Raw genomic sequence first — 13,363 nt, 5'->3', positions numbered from 1 at the left:
CTGAGAGAGAGAATGGCTGTCCTGGTATAGGGAACCTATATAATAAACAACACACAAAAATGTCCATTAAAAACAAAAAACAAAAAACAACTTACTACAGAATATAGTGTAAAATCTAGTTTATACCACTGTCCAAATCTAGTTTATACCACTGTCCAATTCTGAGAGTTAGAATAGAAAACTTCATGCTTCCCAAGTAAATAGAAGTGCTTTTTTTTTTTTTTTTTTTTTTTAACTGTACACCACTGCTGACACACAAAGGTATCTTAAGACTGAAGGCAAAAGAAAGCATAAATCAAAAGCATAACTAGGGTGCCATGGTCCACTCGTCCTTATCTCCCATGTGTGGTTTCCTAATAAATCACAAAAACAAGCACACACAATCTGAAAACCTATTGGTCTCATCTTAAATGCTCGACTTCATTGTACCACAAAGACAGCTGTTTCTTATCCTGCATACCAAAACGTGTGGTGTATCAGGTAACTAAGGAACACTACATTCTGATATAGAATGTAGCATGGCATAATACAAAGCCTTGAGCACCATCAAATGTCTGCTGAGATAAAAACACTACACTAATATTTCTTTAAACCATACAGTATCTTTATGACTTGAATAAGAACAAATAACACAAAGTATAATATATCTATCTGGTGGATTTTGTTTTCCTAGTTACTTTAAAATACACCAAGTAAGGTCCATAGGCCAACCTCTGTAATAAATCCCTATTTTCATGCGGTTTTATTTTCCTAAACTAAGCTTTGAATCCCAGCACTAGTAATATACAAAGTTACGATGGGTTTCAGTGTTCTTTGTTCTTGGTTTCTGCTGTTGCCCACCCCAGAAACTCAGAGAAGCAGAGGTTACAAGTACCACACATTCTCATTTGTTACGCTGTTCTGCACAGCCCCAGAACACTGCTACAAGACAGGAATTCCACATTACAGTTCTACAGTTAGTCCATTGCCTTCACATTCCCTTTTGGAAAAGGTCTGCTAAGCCCTCCAGGACCCAAAGTGGGTATCAGAAAAAGATGAAAGGGAGAGTAGGGAGAAACAAACAGACAATTCAATCATTTCTCAGCCCAGCCTGATGTAGACAATAATATTAACAGATTTTTTGCCAGAATATTTTATTGCTTATGCCCCACCATAAAATCCTCTAATGTGCCTAGTGTGCCTACTGCTGTTTCATTGCTAGAATAGTAATGCAGTTGCAAGTTTATGGCAAGAGGAGAAAGTATCTTGCCAAAAACTTCTGCCAAAGACTGCATGTGACCTCAAGCAAGGTACACAGCTTATCCTGATTAAAAAGATTTCCTTCATGGTGTTTGAAAATTAACTCAAAGTTCATATAGTGTTAGTGGATGACTGATCACCATTATTTTAAAATCCTCCAGGGATAACAGAGGGGACCATCAGAAGAGAATACAAGTTTACTGACTGAGTTAATGGACACTTTCTATTGCTAGAATCTTTAAAAGATTCATAATCCCATGACTAAACCCTACACGTCAGTATAAACTACAGCTCTAGCACTTTATTCTGGCTACTAACTGCAGAGGAACATAAATAAGGCAGCAACAGAAGAACTTATAGGGAACGTACACTGTCTGATTTTTCATTCATTGTTATGAGATGATGACAATATCTCTATGGAATTAATTCTGTCTTTTCCCATCTCCCAAGTAGTGTGATCTTCCAGTTATCGCCACTCCAAAGTATTTTTTTTATGTGCAGAAATACACATTCCCCCATCTGTAAAATCTGCAGTCTTCAAAGAATCATCCTTATCAGTACTTGTCAGTCTGTCTATTCAAACCCAAGTTGGCCTGTCTGGATTTACAAGGAACTTTTTGCAGATAAATGGTTTACTCTTGTTTTCCTCCACTGTAGAAGGAAATGGGAATCTCATTCATAAATAGCGCTATTGATCCTTCAGCTGCAACTTTTCACAGCTCCCTGGACTCACAAGATAGACTGAAGGTTTCTTCCTCCCCTGAAGAACTCTGCTTCTGTCACCCACTACATTCCTGTCTAGGACAAGTATTAACAGCACAGACACAATGCAAACCTGTACAGCATTACAATCCTCCAAAGAAATAAGTATTTATGATTTATGGATGTGACATGAGAGAATTGCCTTGTTTTACTCTAAGACTGCTCATAAACAACTTTACCCAGCACTTAAAAACCTCGTTACGCCCAACCTGTAGAGCACTTAAAACCTAGAAAATTACTAATATTAAAGTGCCCATTGGATACATCAACCATGTCACGGTATAGAGAGATTTACACATTTTAAGGAAAGAGTTGATTCAAACAAAAACAATGGCACAGGTAGATCTTACCTACTTTACTTAATCCCAGATAAAGAATGCTTGTATGAACAGATTTTACAGATATCTCACATAAAACCCAAAGGTCACATATGGACTGGGAACCAAAACTGAATGTACAGAGCTATTTAGGGAAGTCTGGTACTGTAGATGCCAGCTGTCAGGTTAAGACTAGGTGAGAATTAAACAACTCATAGTTCATCCAAGTGTCCTGAGCTAGGACTTTTTGTTCAGACTTCATTTCTGGGCACAAACAAGTTTTTTAACTGCACTTACCTCCATGGAGTTGCTACATTTTTGGTGAATCTAGAACACAGTGTTAATGGAGTATCAGCACTAATGCAAAAACGAACTAAAGGAACAAGCATCTAAGAACCGCATTCTCGTTTTGTGTATCAGTGAAACCCCACTGAAATCCATGGAAATACTCAGATTTTTTGCCGAGGCAATCGGCTCAGGGGCAGACACGTTCTGCAGTGGAGCGGGGGATCGGGCCAGGCAGGGCTAATTTTTCTAGCATCGAGCCTACTTGAGGGAGCCGCCAGGAGGTGCTTGAGTGGGTCCAGAGAAGGATGACGAAGCTGGTGAGGGGCCTGGAGAACAAGTCCTATGAGGAGCGGCTGAAGGAGCTGGGCTTGTTCAGCCTGGAGAAAAGGAGGCTCAGGGGCAACCTTATCGCTCTCTACAGGTACCTCAAACGAGGCTGTAGCGAGGTGGGGGTTGGCCTGTTCTCCCACATGCCTGGTGACAGCATGAGGGGGAATGGGCTTAAGTTGCGCCAGGGGTGTTTTAGGTTGGATGTTAGGAAGAACTTCTTTACCGAAAGGGTTGTGAGGCATTGGAACAGGCTGCCCAGGGAAGTGGTGGAGTCACCATCCCTGGAAGTCTTCAAAAGACGTTTAGATGTAGAGCTTAGTGATATGGTTTAGTGGGGACTGTTAGTGTTAGGTTAGAGGTTGGACTCGATGATCTTGAGGTCTCTTCCAACCTAGAAATTCTGTGATTCTGTGATAACTATTTACAACAGATGGCATGTTGATACACTTTTTGTTTGATTTCACCTCACTGAAAAGGTTTTCAACACAAAGCAACTGGAAGTCTGCCATCTGTCCTATCATATCTGTACTTGCTAACGTTTTAAGGATAACAGTTTCTCCTAGAATGTATTCATTTATGACTTTCAGAGAAACCTGGCTCCCTACAGCCGCAGAACAAGTCCAGAATTTCAGAAGTTATCAAGAATGAAAGGGAGCAGTATACATCTGACAATGATGTCTACAGGATTACTCACCTAAGTACAAAAGCTCAGGGTCTGTGCATTGTATCTATACGGAATGTCTCTGCCAGTTGCTTGAGTTACCTGTTAGGGAGAAATCCTTAACAATGCAGGTTTGCTTCAGTCTTTTGCCCTACGATTCATCTTATTTTCCTCCTGTTGAGAAAGGCTTGTTCATCACACAATATTTTAAAATGCTGTGGCACAGAGATGCTGAAGAACTCCATGTGTGTATTTCAGAGATTGCAGGCAGTCATTTGAATATTCTGGAGTTGAGAAAACCGAGGTAAAGGATGAAAGTTAAGTGTCAATTCTGGATTTCCCATTGTAATCAGCTCATAAAACATTTCTATTTGAACCAACTACAGAAAAACACTCTTCAAAGCTGGTTTCCCCATTTATAGCTGTGAACTTGGAGTGAAATCTCCAGCACCACTGTTATTTGCTTTTTGAACACAAATGCTGGTGATTTTTTTTTCCCCTTTTAAGTGAAGTTTCAGAGAGAAACGAGTTGGGCATGACAAATGCATGAGAAGCTTATCAGCATTAGCAGTTCTTTGAAAGTTATTCCACTTATGCTGGAAAATCATCTGATGTCTTTTCCCTTTGAGACGCACTGATGCTAGAACTATGCAGAGTATAGCCCTGTAGCATGAAATAATGAACTTCCTAATTCCACTTCAGAAATAGGTTTCAGTGTCAATACGTACTATTTGGGTAACTTCATTAATGAGAAAAAATATAAAGTGTGGGACAATACAAATCTAATTAAACCAAATGCCTAAATGGAAAAAAAAAAAAATCTCATTATAAAACAACAGCAACTAGATTTGGGGAGAAGACATTATAGATTAGCGTTATAGTGTTATAGCTTCCTTGCATCAGGACACACAGCGATGCAGACAACCTACTACCTGGTACCAAATTTTCAAGTTCAGCATCAGAGCCAGTCTGAGCAGGGTCAGGGAATATGAAAGCTGGGACTGCTGTCTGAATATCTAACATATTCAAAGTCCTTGTACCATGCAGCTGGACTAATGACAGTTAAAATCAATGGATTAATCATAGGAAAGCCTCACACCTCTCTTCTGTTATACCATACATTTTTTTAGCTCCTCGGTTAGCATAAATATGGCACCGATTAGCTACTTTCATCCATGTCTGGACTTTCTAATTTCAAATATTGAGTAAACAAGGGTTCTGTACAGATACAGTCATAAATACTTGGTTATCAATTGTTTTCTCTTTAGTTTTGAGATAAAGGATAACAGGTATAGTGTCAAAGTAATTTGACAGGATTCATTAACAACAAATGTTAATTTATGTAAAGCATGCATAGCTTTTTTGTAGTTCTTCCCCTAATAATGAGCAATTTAAAAGATATATATATTAAATGAGACAGCCTTGAACCTCATTCAGATTTCACTAAATACAATCGAATTTCAGTAGATTATAGATACTGCTGCTCCATAAACTGAATGCATCTCCACTCTCTATCTTTGAAATCTCAAGCCTTTCTTTCAGGGAATCTATTTAAAGGGGAAAAAAAATGAAGAAAAAAAAAAAAAAAAGACAATTTAGATAATACTCATCCCCAGTCAAGTAAAAAGTTGTGAATATATCAATATCCACTGGACTTAAACACACACACTGGTGTATCCCACTGAAAGCTACATGGCATATTTAAGCATAAACACACTGGTGATAAGCATTACCTGGCCTTAAAATATCTGATAATCTTTTATGCAGACAAAAATCAATGCTAGGACTTCATCCATGAAGCTACACATAGCTTAAGAAGCAAAAAAAAAATGGTTATTTATTTAATTAAGCTGGTTCCAGAGCGTTTCAGAAGCATTCATAATTCAATGAGCATCAAACCTGTAGTTTTTAGTTGTATTTATCGGTTCACAACACATGACTGAATGCGGGCAGTAATTTAAGAGAAAGTCTTTTTACTGTCAATACTTCAAGACAGTATTTGTGGCACAACTGTTTCCAGACTGTCTATTAAGCTCTTTACAAGCAGAAAGTAATTCTTCCACTGTGTACTGACCAACCAGACAATTCTGACTGCCAAAAATCCTAACGGCTACAGCAGAACTAAGATATCATCCTGGCATCCATTATACAGGCTTACTGCATGCTATTATGTTGTGTATGCCTGAAATCATCCTTAGAAATTATATGCCACCGAACAGAAAGGTATTGAGCCTATGCAACCTTATAGAAAGTTCTACCCATTTATTTAGGAAAACAAAGCTAAGTGAAGACTTATATCCACTAAAAGCTAAAGAATGATACTGTAGAAAGCAGAAATAGGCAGCTGTGCTACAGGGTTAGAAATCCATGGTGCTATAGCTCCAGCATTTTTGTTGCTCTGGAGGCTACGGTAGCAGAGAATAACACTGTGGTAAGGGGAGAGAGTAAAGAACAATTAGACCCAGTAAAGGAGAGACCAACACTACTGCCACCCTCATCTGAAAATTTTCTAAATCATAACATCAGTTTAAAATGTGATATGAAAAGCCATTCAATTCTCTATATTCAATATAGAAAATTCTATATATTCAGTTGAGATTTTTCAGTCCTCCTTTAGCTTTTTTTTATATTTAAAAATAGATATAAATAAGACCACATTCTCATGACAGTTTGTGACATCTGAGCTTAGACAAAAACAAAGCCTTTCTTATTGCAGGAAATAATGGCATTTGAAACGTTAAGGGAAAGCTACAGATGGAAAGCATTCAGGGCTTCTGTCTGCTCTTTGCATGCTTCAGCAACAGCTACTTTCACTAAAGGGTAGTAAAAGGTAGCTTGTGAAGAACTTGATACACAAAAAGGTAGCAAAACCCCAAGAACATCTACTCATCCAGAAAACTGAAGTTAAGAAATCAATATTCATTTTCATCATAACGTCTCAATGTATATGTGTATATATATAGGCTATGTACACACATTTTCAGTGTATGTTTCTACATGAGATTAAAAAAAGAAAGTCATAAAATACATCTGTTAATTTTTGCTTACGTAAAGTAACAAAATGTTAAGGGGATTTTTACACAAGTTTCTTTCACTGACATTCTTAATGTCCGCTCTTTAATTTTTAATATGATATACCTTGTTTCTACTCATTCTTCAGGCTGACTTTCCTAAAAATGACCAAGTTGTTATTGTGATTAATGAGCCAGTTATTTTCATCTGAGACATGAAACAAAACAAATAGCCCATTCTCCTTCAATCTACTGTTTTTCAAAATAGTATCCCCCCCCCCCCCCTTTTTTTTTTTAAACCACTGTTTTAATACCTGGAAGTTTGACTGATTTCCTACACAATTTACTCCCTAAGTTACTAGGATCTGAATAGGGCAGGCTAGAAGAAATACAGGGTTTTATTTGCCTTTGACAATAAAGCAAAATGTAAATGCACCTTTGCTATTCTTATCATGAAACACTTGAAAGATGAGGTTGACAGGAGTGGAAAAAGAAAAAAAAATGTTCTCAAAGACAGTCACCCTCTATAAAAGAAGTTACGAAGATACCCAGCTTTCTTTCCCATGTTCCTGTTGGGTATGTCCATAATGTATTCCAAGAAGTTCTTGAAGATTTTAAGAAAGATACAGTCACAACAATCCTTACAAATCAACTGTAAAAATCAATTCTAAGCCAAATGGTTGGATGTTGTATGTTTAAAGAAGGAAGGAAAATGAGAAAGAAGAAGAAAAAAAGAAATCTGGGAAAAGATTTCACCCCAGGGGCACTGCAGTTAGGCAAATAAATATGTTGGAATACCATCAAGGAAAATACAGTATATTATACTCTTGGGAGAAGATTTAATAGAAACAACGCAAACTGTACAAGGACCGTGACTTCTAAATTACAGGTCTTGAGAATCTCATGTACTCTCAGGCAGCTGCAGAACACCAGTTCCTCCTTCCTCATTTGGCTGTAAAGCCTTTGGCATCTAACATGATTTGTGGAGAGAGTATTTACAGCAGGAAGAACAAGCAATTGGCATTTGCCAGTATTTCTTGTAGAAGAGCTAGGCTCATTTGCAACTTTTGATCTGTACAGACAGAGATATCACTGAGTCTACATGTGATAAGAAATTGTTTGATATGCATGGTAAACACATTGCATTTCTTTATCATTTCCATTTGTTTTGGTATTAGTCCAATTTCTTTTTGGGAACTTGCAAAACAAGGGAGAGAGGGGCACCTGCTAGGAAGCTGAGGAAATAATGGTGATTCCAAGTTCATCTGAAAAATTAATCATTATACTTTATGTATTGCTGAGTACCAGGTCCTCAGCAATACACAACAGATGATAAAAACTCTGAGTCCTTGCTCTGAAGTGCAGAATTTGAGGATCCTACTTCTGTGCTTCCATGGTGCTTTCTATTGGAAGATTTCACTTTCCTCTAGAAACTACTATGAGCTAATTTCCAATACGTTTGCCAGGCTGACAGTTACCAGCTCAGGAGATGTCCTGGTTTTGGCTAGGACAGAGTTCATTTTCTTCCCAGCAGCTGCGATGGTGCTGTGTTTTGGATTCAGGATGAGAATAAAATAACGCTGATAACACACCAGTGTTTCAGCTGCTGCAAAGCAAGGCTCTCACAGAGCCAAGGCCGTTTCAGCTTCTGGTGCTGCCCTGCCCACAAGGTGGTTGAGGGTGCACAAGAAGCTGGGAGGGAAAAGAGCCAGGACAGCTGACCCCAATTGGCCAAGGGAATATTCCATACCATATGACATATGCTCAGTAATAAAAGCTGTGCGTAAATAAAGAAGAAGCAAGGGATGTTTGGGGGTATGATATTTGTCTTCCCAAGAAACTGCTATGCATGATGGAGCCCTGTTTTCCTGGAAATGTCTGTACATCTGCCTGATGAAGGGAGGAAGTGAGCAAATTCCTTATTTTATTTTGATTGCACTCACAATTTTTGCTTTACCTATTAAACTGTCTTTGTCTCAACCCACAGGTTTTATCACTTTTACCTTTCTCATCCTCTCCCCATCCCATATGGGGAGAGTGAGCAAGCAGCTTTGTGGTGCTAAGCTCCCTGCCAGGGTTAAACTACAACAGGAGAAAAAAATCCAAAGCACAGACCGGGGGAAATAACTTGCCCAACATCACTCATCAAAGTATGTCAAAGTACGAAAATCAGGCTCAGTGTGACCTTCAGAGAGCCACTAATTTTCTTTTCTTCTTGAATTGTCATCAGTTCAAATGACATATCTGTTTGTGAAGGTGGTGTCGTTGTTCATACAGGGTGCCGTGGGAAACCACTGTTTCCAGTAACACCAGGTAGCTCATTATAGTGGATGCGAAATATTAAAGGTACAAGCTTTAGAGTTCAGATTTAGAAATACCTTTGAAAACGAAGGAAAAATGTATTGCTTGCCCCATCTATTTCAGAATCCAACAAATAACCTATCCCTACTCAGTGCTCCAGATATCCTGGATAATAAATTAAAATATTCATCACCTTTCTGTGAGCCCCTGAACTATGCCCGTTCCATCTAAGGGAGGGATATAGTTGCAGGGCAGAGCAGACAATCACTTCCTTCTCTAAATGAACAAATATATGAAAAAACAACAACAAAACAAACAAAACAAACAAAAACAAACAAACAAACAAAAACAAACAACAAACACAGAAATCTTCTTTTTCTATCCACTAAATATAGATCCTAGAAAGTACTGAACATTATAAGCCTTCTGGTTCATAATTAGATCTTGGATTGTGCATCAGCCTATGAAGTGTAAAGAATGCAAAGTTACTGAAATAGTGTGTTTTAGCAAAAACATGTACCTTGCAGGAAATTTTTTATTACTAATAGATAGATTTAATCTACTCTTATTCTTAGCACCTAAATATAGTCTGTTATCCTCAGATTCTGATTTCATACCAGTGACTACATAATGCCTAAGCATAGCTTCATAACGCATGTTTGAGGAATTCTGTTAATTAAGAGTTTTCCTTGTCAATTAATAATTAAGGCATTCTACTTGCTACAGGAGAGCCTGTCTTGTTAACATGAACATTTGTCAGTTTATTAGTAGTCATATGTCTGCATAGTCATATGTCTACATTAAAACTCAAGATGTAAAATTTTTTTACGGAGATAGAAAATGGTAAAGAATAAAAAGCACACACACACACAGGATCAATATGAGGATATTCTAGTAGATCCAGGGCTGAGTATGACAGACAAGAACTTTCTATAGAATATTAACAAATAAAGGAAAAAAATGGAAAAATTTAAGCAGAATTCCTGTCTGATCTTCAGTGGAAAATCCATTCAGCTATTCTTTCTGATGAACTGCAAAATCCTACAGCTGAATTAAGCAAATACTTAAACACATTCATCAGGAAACGAGTAAAGAAACAGTTTGAACATCAGAACTTCATACACAAATTAGTAGAAAAAATCATCTTAAGGGAAAGCTACTTTTCAGGATGATTCTGTGCCCTAAATTAACACCTATTTTTAAAGAATCCTGGAGAAACCTGTACCATCTCAGCAACCAATAATCAGTATCTACAGAGTGCCACCAGGTGGGTTGAGGCACTATTTCAAACAGAAGTCTGACAGATAACCTGAAGGTTGAAAAAGCCTTCTGTTCAGCAGCTCTTTCTTGGTGCCTGAAATTGTTCGCTTCAAGAACTACATAACTAAGAAAAATATTAGTAGCTGTCTGTGTCACCTACAACAGTGAAAAATTCCCTGTTTTAGAAGAAACAGCAAGACAGTCTGCATGATGTAGTCACAGACCACCTTTCTGTGTGGTCTGCATACTCAATATACTCCAGCATACTCAATCAGGTAGGAGTAGTCTTTCCCTAAAACCTTAGAGATTACAATTTATCGTAAACATGGAAACCGAAGTGATCCGTTTTCAAAGGTGATGGAAATTCTTAAGTCATTGGCATCACTGAAAATTTTGACCACAGACTTCAAATAAAAAATAAAAATTACCAACTCACCTTTTTAGGACATTCAATTACAATTTGCTGAAATGCTGAAGCAGCTCTTCTCTTCATCCTTCTCCCTCTCTTCCTGCACTACTTGAAATAAACTACCTGAACTAGTATTTGTTAAACCGCTTATTTTCTGTTTTCAGCACCTTATCACTCTTCCAGTATTCAGAGGAGAGCAATCATTTTGTTCTTATATCCTAATAGCAACACACAGCTTTTATTTAAAACAAACAAACACAAACCATTAACACCAAGAAAAAGACCACCACCACTACAATAAAAAATAATAATAATAAAAAAATCTGAATCTCCATTCTCAATGACAAATGGAAAACCTATGCATACACTCTGGTGACACGGATAGAATTTTAACACGCAGTATAGTTAGAGAAAGAAGAGAAGATAAAGGACTGATGTTCAAGTCTGAGCTACATTAAAAGAATAATCTACAAAACAGACATGCTGGTTTAGCTTATTCTGAGAGGACATCACAAAATGAAGTTTGACTGATTCAACTGTCATGTGTTCATAACTAGTTCTGTGTCTATGTCCCATGGCAGGACAAAAATGCTTTGAAGTTTAAAAATGAAATCAATTGCTGCTGTACTCTAAAACCAAGGAAGGTATTATGTGTAGAATGGTTAAGAGGCTTGCTTACGTGACTGCTCACACCATTTGCTTTTTAGCTGTTATGTACCCTAAAAAAAAATATATACTCTCTTAGATAAATGTTGAGAGTAAATTAGGTAAATAAATCTACAATTACTGGGATAAATTTGGAACATACTTGTTGCAAACTATCCTTCTGTAATCTTATCAACTCCGCTTAAAGAAAAAGACTCTAAAACATAGCAAGTAAGAACAAGTTGGGATGACAGGTGTTCATAAACAATGTAGGGACATCCCAGCAACAGATTTGGTTAACAACCGCTTTTGAATCCAGTGTCCCTGCTCCCCCACAAAGGCAGCAGATTTAAATGAGATATGCAAGCACTGAAAGATGGGAAAGCAAACTTTTCCAACACTTGGTATTTTTTAGGATGAATATTAGCAGCTGCTTCATAGCCCTAACAGTCTAATATAAAAGCTCTACTCTTGTATTTAAAACAAACAAACCAACAAAACCCACATGCACAACACACAGCCTAAAGCCCACAGCTCTTTGCTGTGATTCAGTGCAGGATTTTTTTCCTAATTTGCCTTTCCATACTATAAGAGATAAAAACATGGAAACCTGAATATATGGCAGAAAACTGATAGGCAGAGACAAATGCAGTTTTTGAACTGAACTCCCCCAAAAATGCAAAAGTTACTTCTACTATAAGGTAGCACAAAGTATTTCTTTTCTTACGAAACAAGTCCTTTACCATGCCAGTTTATCATCCGAGATGTTGCAGCAATCATTGCAGTCCAGCCTTCCCAGGGGTTCAAGCTACAAGCTCAGATATTCAAAACATGCTACATTCCTTATTTATGAATTGATACACTTTGATCAACTGTCCCAGTTACTCTTTCGTCTTTCATCGGTCCCTTGCCAAAATTCTGTTTCAGACAAAGATACAGAACCACAGTACATTTAGGGCAATACACTGAAGATTATTTTCTATGTTAATTTCAGAAACAGATAAAAATCAAATAGACTCTATGACCACTTTTTTTCCTGTCAGTCCCTTCTCCTTACAAAAAAGCCCAACCAGGGTTAAGAATACCAAACTCAAAAAGACAGCCTCGTACCCACTTGGGGAAAATATTCCCCATCTCTGAAGAGACTAAGAGTACATAGCAAATGACAAAAGCAAATCCAATACATGCTGAACAGACAAACTGAGTTGCACATTTAAGGCTTCTTAAAGAGTGGTAAAAGGCTTTTGTAAGCAGTTAGCAGATTTTCTGTTTAATTTACCATTTCAGTAGCGATGGGGTTAACTAACAGTGTGACTGAGGCTTTGATCAGATGGAAGTCAATACTGCAATCAAAACTAAAATATAAAAAATACAGAAGTATAAATCCAGATGCAATCATTGTGAGTTCACAGCATAATCCTCTGCACCAAGCATGAAGGAAACAGAGCACTCGAAGGCTCTGGAGATTTTTGTTGTTGTTGTTGTTTTTCTTCTGTTTTATAATACAAGTTCCCTAGAGAAAGAAAATGAGAAGCTAAAGAATTAAGTGCTTTTCAGAGGCATGGGGCTAAAAGAAATTCTTGTTTCCTAAAACCTTCCCCTGCTAGGGGCATCAGCTGTGGATATGTTGGTCTGAAAGACTGAAAAGCTTTCTGTGATCGTGCTTTTCTGAATAACAGCACTGATGTCCAGTTTTAACTTAACCATTTGAAGAATCTGCTCATTTATTCCACTGGTATTCAGAGGTAAGAAGGCACAGAACAGATGTGAAACATGGTTGCTTCTGTCTTTTGCTGCTGGGGCTGCTAGAGTCCAGCACAGATTTCAGTGTCCAAAATAAATTCATAAGCTTTGCAATTTTGAGAAGACATGTTGTGCATCTCTGCTGTGAATTTTTAAGCCTTCCATATTTTCTCATTGTTCAAAAAATGAAGTCTTATTTTTACCTCCTGAAATGAGAAGACCATTTCTTTACCAGCTGTATGTACAAATCAATAAACAAGTTATAGACATTTTGTTCTCTTTACCTTAGAATAACTTCTGGAAGAACAGGCACTAGTCTAAGAAAAAAACATGGTAGGACCAGACCATATAGAAAGGCCTTCTTACATGCCTCATTTCCCCCTAAGTGTCATAAAAA

The 13,363-nt window shown here is 37.5% G+C and overlaps 1 protein-coding gene across 6 annotated transcripts in view; it reads right to left on the bottom strand.

The window, feature by feature from the left end:
• LOC140002678 (uncharacterized) overlaps nt 1-13,363 on the bottom strand; it is a 55,919-nt gene that overhangs the window by 26,930 nt on the left and 15,626 nt on the right. The window contains exon 3 of one of the 6 annotated variants that reach the window (XR_011809883.1): nt 12,505-12,736. The exons of the other annotated variants lie outside the window; for them this stretch is intronic. The gene's annotated coding sequence lies outside the window, so the exon portion shown is untranslated. Of the gene's footprint in view, nt 1-12,504; nt 12,737-13,363 lie in introns of those variants that run through there. 6 annotated transcript variants of the gene reach the window in all.

Source organism: Anas platyrhynchos, chromosome 5, assembly GCF_047663525.1.
Source record: "Anas platyrhynchos isolate ZD024472 breed Pekin duck chromosome 5, IASCAAS_PekinDuck_T2T, whole genome shotgun sequence".
Classification (NCBI taxonomy): Eukaryota; Metazoa; Chordata; class Aves; order Anseriformes; family Anatidae; genus Anas; species Anas platyrhynchos.
The sequence above is the reverse complement of the archived record's forward strand: the minus strand, read 5'-3'. Positions and strand labels throughout refer to the sequence as shown.